Below are 9,233 nucleotides of genomic sequence, written 5' to 3'. Positions count from 1 at the left end.
AGCCGCCTTCTTTCTACGCCCGAGCGAAATTACTCCATTACTGAGAGAGAATGTCTCGCGCTCGTATGGGCGGTGGCGAAATTCCGGCCGTACCTTTTCGGTCGGAGCTTCTGCGTCGTAACCGATCATCACGCCCTCTGCTTGCTCTGCTCTTTGAAGGACCCAACTGGACGACTTGCACGTTGGGCATTGCGTCTACAGGAATATACATTTTCTATTATGTATAAGTCAGGGCGCCTGCATAAAGACGCTGACTGCCTGTCCCGCAATCCCGTGGATCAACCGGACGATACCGATGCAGACTCGGACATCAGTGTTCTATCCATCTCCGGCTTCCTCCATATCGGCGACGAGCAGCGCAAAGATCCTGTTATTCGAACACTTATGGAACGCCTAAGCTCCTCGCCCAATGACCCGTCCCTCCGGATGTTCACCTTGCGCGATGGTTACTTTATGCCGTCGTAGCGTTCGTCATGACGGCCCGGAGCTCCTCCTAGTCGTCCCCAAGCACCTTCGACTAGCCGTGCTCCAGCAACTTCACGACGCTCCTACTGCTGGACATCTGGGCATCGCTCGTACATACGACCGCCTGCGGCGCCGCTTCTTCTGGCCCGGCATTTATCGCTCTGTGCGCCGTGATGTCGCTTCTTGCGACCTGTGTCAGCGCCGGAAGACGCCTGCTACGCCTCCCGCTGGTTTACTTCAACCAATCGATATCCCCACAGAGCCTTTCTTTCGTGTGGGCCTAGACCTCCTTGGCCCCTTTCCAATTTCTATCAAAGGCAACAAATGGATTGCTGTAGCAACCGATTATGCCACGAGACATGCCATCGTACGAGCGCTACCAATCAGCTACGCTACAGATGTCGCCGACTTCTTACTATACGACGTCATCCTGCACCACGGCGCCCCTCGCCAGTTGCTGACGGATCGCGGCCGCTACTTTTTATCGAAGGTCGTCGATGACCTGCTCCGCTCCTGCTCTACAGAACATCAGATTGCTACCGCGTACCACCCTCAAACGAACGACCTCACCGAGCGACTCAACCGCACGCTAACTGAAATGTTGGCCATGTACGTTTCCGACGATCACCGTGACTGGGACGTCGCTTTACCATACATCACTTTCGCATGCAACTCGTCCCGTCACGACACTGCCAGATTTTCACCATTTTACCTTTAGTATGGCCGCGACCCCACCTTGCCCTTTGACACGTTGCTACTTTCCGCAGTACAATCACCCAGCACTGGTTACGCTCGCGATGCTATTGACTTAGCCGCCCAGGCTCGAGCGCCCGTCATCGCCTCACAGTCTCGCAAGCTTCTCAAAAGCGACGCTACGACCTTCGGCACCGAGACTACCATTTTTCACCTGGTTCCCTTGTCCTTCTCTGGACGCCTTCACGTCGCGTCGGCTTGTCGGAAAAACTACTTTCCCGGTATTCTGGTCCGTACCACATCTTACGCCATCTGTCCGACGTGACATACGAGATTGCCCCAGTCGGTCAGCCTTCAGTGCATCGCAACGTCACCAGCGTTGGTGTTCAGGTCGCCAGGCTTAAGCCCTATGTCCCCCCATTAAGTGAGCCTCTATAACTTGCACCGGGACGGAGCTACTCCGCCGGGAGGGTGATGTTACGGTGAAGGGCACGAAGAAGTTGAATTGGACTAGACGAAGACGAAGTCTGGCAGTTGCCTGAACGCCATATACGCCAGTTGTAAATATACGTTATTTTACACTCGTGGGCCTGCTTTCTTCCTGCAACAATATTGTTACGTAGGAAGACGCAGACGAAAAGCTATGTACAAATATATTTACAAGGAAAATACGCTGCGCTTGGCCAAGAGGCAACAGCCCGCGCTAGCTTCTAATCGTCGTCGTCGTCTTCACACTGCTGGCCTTTCGTGATCGCGCATATTGTGCCGTAGCACTACCCCCGGCTGCAAAAGCGCCGTCCCGGTGCGACTAAAGATCGGACTCGGAAGCAGTGTAGTAGGCCTTGAGCCTACTGACGTGTACGACATCACTAGATGCCACAGGAGAGGACGAGGTTGAGGCCACAGGAGCAATTTCGTAAGTCACAGGCGTCACCTGGCGCAGCACGCGGTAGGGCCCTGTGTATCGCGAAAGGAGCTTCTCTGAAAGTCCGACGTGACGAGAGGGCGACCACAGGAGCACGAGCGCACCAGGTGAAAACTGTACGTCACGATGGCGGGCGTTGTACTGACACTGCTGAGTGGTCTGTGAGGCCGTCAGTCGAGCACGGGCAAGCTGGCGTGCATGGTCAGCGAGGGCGATGGCGTCGCGCGCATACTCGCTTGTTGAGACCGCAGCAGGAGGAAGTGCCGTGTCTAGGGGCAAGGTAGGTTCGCGACCGTACAGTAGATAAAAGGGAGAAAATCCGGCGGTGTCGTGCCGGGAAGAATTGTACGCAAATGTTACGTAAGGAAGGGCAATGTCCCAGTCGTGGTGGTCCTTGGAAACGTACTTGGCCAGCATATCGGTAAGAGTACGGTTTAACCGCTCTGTCAGGCCATTGGTTTGAGGATGGTATGAAGTAGTCAGTTTGTGTTGAATGGAGCAGGAACGCACAATGTCAGCGATAACTTTCGAGAGGAAGTTTCGACCACGGTCAGTAAGCAGCTGTCGCGGGGCGCCATGAAGCAAGATAATGTCACGCAAGAGAAAGTCCGCGACGTCAGTGGCGCAGCTGGTAGGGAGAGCCCGAGTGATAGCGTATCGGGTGGCGTAATCAGTCGCGACGGCTACCCATTTGTTCCCAGAAGATGACGTGGGAAAGGGACCGAGCAGGTCTAATCCAACACGAAAGAACGGTTCCACAGGGACGGTGATCGGCTGGAGATGACCGGCAGGTAGCACCTGAGGTGTCTTCCGACGCTGGCAGGGATCACAGGCAGCAACATAGCGTCGAACGGAGCGAGCGAGACCAGGCCAATAGAAGCGGCGGCGGACGCGGTCGTACGTGCGGGTTACCCCAAGATGTCCTGAAGTGGGTGCGTCATGCATCTCAAAGAGCACAGTCTGTCGTAGCTGTTTTGGCACGACAAGAAGAAGGTCAGAGCCGTCAGGGAGGAAGTTCCTTCGATACAGAATGCCACCCTGGAGGACATATCGGCGAACGGATGCGTCGGTAGGTGTAGAGCGCAGACGCTCGATAAGTGCTCGCAGCGATAGGTCTCGGTACTGCTCATCGGCGATGTTACCGAAGGCAGAGACAGAGAAAATGCCGTTGGCGCTACTACTGTCGGCGTCGTCAGGCTCGTCGACCGGGTAGCGAGACAGGCAGTCAGCGTCCTTGTGTAGTCGGCCAGATTTATAGGTGACAGTATACGAATATTCTTGGAGGCGTAAGGCCCAGCGACCAAGTCTTCCTGTAGGATCTTTCAGTGAGCATAACCAGCAAAGCGCGTGATGGTCTGTGACAACGGAAAAGGATCGGCCATATAAGTATGGGCGGAATTTCGCAACCGCCCAAACTAGGGCCAGACACTCACGCTCAGTGATGGAATAGTTGCGCTCCGCGGGTGAGAGGAGCCTGCTGGCGTAAGCGATAACACGGTCGTGGCCACGCTGGCGTTGTGCCAGTACTGCTCCAATTCCGTGACCGCTGGCATCAGTACGGACTTCGGTAGGCGCAGAAGGATCGAAATGGGCCAAAACGGGAGGCGTTGTGAGAATGTCGATTAGATGAGAGAATGCAGAGGCCTCGTTATCGCCCCACTGGAAAGGAGCGTCTTTTTTCAAAAGGTCGGTTAGTGGTCGTGCTATGGCGGCGAAATTTCTCACGAAACGGCGGAAGTACGAACAAAGGCCGATGAAGCTGCGCACATCCTTGACACACTTCGGAACAGGGAAGTGCGCAACAGCATGGATCTTGCCTGGGTCCGGTTGCACTCCGTTCGCGTCAACGAGATGTCCAAGGACGGTAATCTGGCGACGGCCGAATTGGCACTTCGATGCGTTGAGTTGCAGACCGGCTCGCCGAAAAACGTCCAGGACTGCTGAGAGGCGCTCGAGGTGCGTAGCGAACGTTGGGGAGAATACGATAACGTCGTCCAAGTAGCACAGGCACGTGGACCACTTGAAACCGTGAAGAAGGGAGTCCATCATGCGTTCAAAAGTGGCAGGGGCGTTACATAGACCGAACGGCATCACTTTGAATTGATAAAGACCGTCGGGTGTGACAAAAGCAGTCTTCTCGCGGTCGAGATCGTCCACGGCAATCTGCCAGTAGCCGGAGCGAAGGTCAATAGAAGAGAAATAGCGAGCACCGTGGAGGCAGTCAAGGGCGTCATCAATCCGAGGTAGGGGATACACGTCCTTTTTGGTAACCCTGTTAAGGTGCCGATAATCCACGCAAAAGCGCCATGAGCCATCCTTCTTTTTGACCAGTACTACAGGTGACGCCCATGGACTATATGATGGTTCAATAATGTTCTTGGCAAGCATTTTGCGAACTTCTGCGTGAATAACTTGTCGCTCAGCTGGTGACACTCGATACGGGCGGCGATGAATAGGAGGGGCATCGCCGGTATTAATGCGATGTTTGACAGCTGTAGTTTGGGCTAAAGGACGATCGTTAAAGTCAAAAATATCGTGGTAGGAAAACAGAACGCGGTAGAGTTCACGAGCGTGCTCGGAGGGCAAGTCGGGGGCAATCATTTTCCGTAAGTCAGCGATGGTACAATTTGCCGACTGCGATGGTAGAGGAGTATCGGATGAAGTGTCGTCTACTGCAATGGATGCTACCGAGTGATCCTCGAATGAACAAAGCTGGGCCAAAGACATCCCACGTGGCAGCACTTGTGTCGTCAAGCCAAAGTTGACCACTGGCAGGCAGACGCAATTCGCCGTAATAGATAAAACTGTATGGGGTACTGTGATCCCATGTGTAAGGAGGACGTCTTGCATAGGAGCCGCGATGTAGTGACCGTCGGGGACTGGTGGGGATGATACTAGGTCAACGTAGGTCAGTGCCGAAGGTGGCAAGCGAACGAAGTCGGCGGAACTGAGGCGACTGGGGTGTGGTTCAGCAGGATCCAGAACAGGCAGGTCAAGGCGGAGAGTACTGGCGGAACAATCGATGAGAGCAGAATGTGCGGAAAGGAAGTCTAAGCCGAGGATGATGTCGTGGGGACAGTGGGCGATGACTGTGAATAGCACGATTGTTGAGCGATCGGCGAAGGAGACGCGGGCGGTACACATACCAATTACGGGGGCTGTTCCGCCATCGGCGACACGGACAACAGGCGTCGTGGCGGGCGTGATAATTTTCTTGAGCCGGTTACGAAGGTCAGCGCTCATTACGGACAAATGCGCCCCAGTGTCTATGAGAGCAGACACAGAAACACCGTCGACTTGCACGTCAAGAAGGTTCAGATGAGTGGGCAAAGTCAGTAGAGGATTTGGCGGCGTAGGGAGCAATGCAGCGTCACCTCGAGGCGCTGCATCGTCTAGTTTTCCGGCTGGGAGCGGCGTCCGAAGGGAGTCGGCGAATAGGCGCGACGGGGCTGGGGAGAGCGAGATTGTCGTCGTTGGGGCGAAGGCGAACGAGAATAGGGGCGGTTCGTTGCAGGAGAATCAGTGGCGGCATTATCGGAGCGTGCGGCATAGGGACGAGAAGGGCCACCTGAGGGGCGAGAGTAGGCAGTATAAGTAGGCCGGCTCGGGGAACTCCAGCGACTACGACAGTGCCGAGAAATGTGCCCGATTCGATGGCAGTGGAAACAAATAGGCTTGTCGTCAGCAGTGCGCCATTCAGATGGGTTGCGGAAACGTGGTGGGTAAGAAGATGCGGGACGGGGCGAAATCGAAGAAGCCGGGCGGGTATTAGGGCGATGGGCCGAGCAGATGGTGTGAAGACCCATGTTTTCAAACTCCTGGCGGACAACTGCCTGGATCAGTGAGACCGTGACTGCAGATGTGTTGGTGGGACTGGAGTCGAAGGCAGCCGGATAGGCGGCCTCGATCTCACGCCGGACGATCCTGGTAACATCGACAGTGTTGTTGGGACGAGGAGCGTCGGCACAGGAAGATGTCGCTGGGGTGTTGGGCAGACGGGCAAACTGCTGGTCAATACGTCGGCTTTTGGCGAGTTCCAGGCGGCGGCACTCTCTTATAACAGCATCCACCGTCGCTACGTTGTTGCAAACGAGCAAGTTGAAGGCGTCATCGGCAATGCCTTTGAGGATGTGGGAAACCTTGTCTGACTCAGTCATGTGGGTGTCAACTTTGCGGCACAGAGCCAAGACGTCCTGAATGTACGTGACATAGGGCTCTGTTGACGTCTGCACACGGCCGGAAAGCGCCTTCTGCGCGGCAAGTTGTTGACCGTAGGGGTTGCCGAACAAGTCTCGAAGCTGTGTCTTAAGTGAATCCCAACTGGTGAGCTCATCTTCGTGCGTGCGATACCAAACTCGAGGTGTGCCACCGAGGTAAAAGACTACGTTGGCGAGCATAATAGTAGGGTCCCACCGGTTATTGCGGCTGACGTGTTCATACAGGCTGATCCAGTCATCGACGTCTTCCCCATCTTGGCCCGAGAATACGCCAGGATCACGGGGAGCGGGGAGAGTGATGTAGGTCGTCGAAGTGGCAGCAGGTGTCGGAGCCGGCGGAGTCGGGTTGTCGTCGCCGGGAGCCATGAAGGAAGGCTCGACGTACCGTCCACTGCGAAGCTCCGTGACGAGGTACAAGGAACGTCCACCTCCACCAGATATGTTACGTAGGAAGACGCAGACGAAAAGCTATGTACAAATATATTTACAAGGAAAATACGCTGCGCTTGGCCAAGAGGCAACAGCCCGCGCTAGCTTCTAATCGTCGTCGTCGTCTTCACACTGCTGGCCTTTCGTGATCGCGCATATTGTGCCGTAGCAATATGTATATAAATATATGCCGATGATTTTTTTTGTCCTTGTAGGTTCCAGCAAAGCCGCTTTCCAGCACATACTAGACGAAATCGTGAAAACCTTTAACTATTGCTTTTATCCGCTTGTGTTGACTCACGCGATGCCAACCGACAACAGCTTACGATTTTTAGACCTAAATATACTTCTTTCACGTGACCACGTCTACTGGATGTACGAGCCAAGACGTGAGAAACACATTTTATCATTTCACTCTGCCTATTCTAAGCTGGTTAAGGGAAGCATCACTAATCTTCGTCTTATTATTGCCCTCAGGAAATCCTGCAGCCATAAAGAGCAGTTTTGCAGCTCAATTCGATCGGCTTTTGTGAGCTGGGTGCCCGGCTACGCTACTGTCAGCTGTAGTTGAAAGGATATTAAAGGGGATATTAAAGCAGGACAGTAGCTCAAAGGGCCAGCATATAAATAATGAACGAACGAGACCGATAGTCATACCATATTTGCATAACGTCTCCCACAGATTAAAAAAAGAAACATCGTCCGAGAGGTTAGCGTGGAACTAGTGTTTCCCGCGCCGAATAAGCTACGCAGGCTCTGTATAAGGCGGTAAATCCTCTCCATCAGCGCACGACTGCGTGTTCTACCATGCACAAGAAGCGTTTTGTGCCTTGCGTTGTTGAGTTTATTTTTTTTTTTTCAATTCCACTATCAAGTGGGATGAGAGACTTAGGCCAAACTGGTCGCTGCCTTAATGAAAAGCTTAAAGAACGCGATTACAATGTGCACCGAGCTATTCAGGGACATATAGGAGTTCACTGTCGAGACTGTGGATGTCAGCCGGATTTTATTTAATTGGTGTGAAGTGCAGACAAAGCACCGATCGCAACTTACGCGGGAGATTACTGAAGCCAATTTCCTAGCAAGGGTTGACAGCAGGTGTGTTAGCGCGCCATCTGTGTGCCTATCTTCACAGGAAGTAAGATTTCTTATCAGTTTAACCGTGCATGACACAATTACGCGTGTTCTGTGACTTATTATGCTGTGGTTTTTTGTTGGTGTGACGTCTTGCGTCGTGTGGTGACGACATTGCTTGATCCTTCCTTGTGGCTATATTTTTCGTGCAATCTGACAATAAAGCCAGTTGGAAGTCGGCTCTCTGTTCCTTCTTCTGGCCGGCTCGGCTTGTTTCTGCCTCTTCTTGTTGCAATGTACCAGTTTTATGGCCCACAGTGAAGCTCATGACGCAAGCCCTGGCTTCAGCACATGCCTATCAAGTTGCCCAGGATGCTAAAACATAAAGCTTGGCTTGCGGCGTCTTGTGTAAACCGGCTCGGTAATGCTGTGCACTAAAACAGAGAGTAATTATCGTATTTTCACGTAAATAACGCGACCACGAATATAACGCTATGGGGGCTTTCGGTCTCTCAGCGAACGAAAAATATTGCTTAGTATCGAAATTACGATACCAACAGCAGTTATTACTATAGAAACAGGAAACAGGGCTTTATTCATCGTTACTTCGAACTGCCGTCGCAAAATAAAGAGAAAAGGTGGGTGGTGACGTATCTATCCCTGTCGGAGACAACGGCGTAGTCGTCCATAACATCCGCCACGGTTATTGGACAAACATCACTTCAGGAATGCCCACGACACAACTGAACACGACAAAGCCTCACGGGGATTGCGCGGTGATGGACCGCGCGACGTAGAAGACCGTTCACTTGACGCGCCGCACAGCAGCGCCTACCGTATCTTTCACGTCAACTAGTGGGTAAACCATTATGAATGTTCATTACGCACTCACATCACACACGCTTAGTTTCGATGGGAATACCGTCCGTAATTTAACCATGCGAGAAATTGCGATTGGCGAATGGTCCCGTTTATAGCTTTTGTCAAAGCACACGGCAATAAATCGATGCAGGAATATTTTTTTTATCGACAACAGTGACACGCAAGTGCGGCCTGATGTACTTTCTAATGGGGTTTCTCTTTTATTCTTCATTGTGGAACCATTAATACAGTGAGCGCCGCACGTACACCACGGTCGCTTGTACTACAGCCGCGCTCTTTTGCCTCTAGCAATATGGCCGCCGGCGGCTTCACTCACTCCCGTTGGCGGTGGCTGGACTCTGCCACTACAGAAGTATTTTATAGCCTCCTTGGTCCCGACTAAAGTCCCTACCTTGGCCCCGACCGAACAGACTCGCTGCCTGGCGAGCGCTGGCTGAATCCCAAATAGTGCGGATTGCACCGCGCGTCGTCTGCTGGGGGCTCCGTATTTGCATGTGCGTGTGACTATCTTTAGAACCTCGTTTCTTCCGTGTTTGTAAACAGTCGTA

The sequence above is a fragment of the Dermacentor andersoni genome, chromosome 10 (genome assembly GCF_023375885.2).
Source record: "Dermacentor andersoni chromosome 10, qqDerAnde1_hic_scaffold, whole genome shotgun sequence".
Classification (NCBI taxonomy): domain Eukaryota; kingdom Metazoa; phylum Arthropoda; class Arachnida; order Ixodida; family Ixodidae; genus Dermacentor; species Dermacentor andersoni.
The sequence above is the reverse complement of the archived record's forward strand: the minus strand, read 5'-3'. Positions refer to the sequence as shown.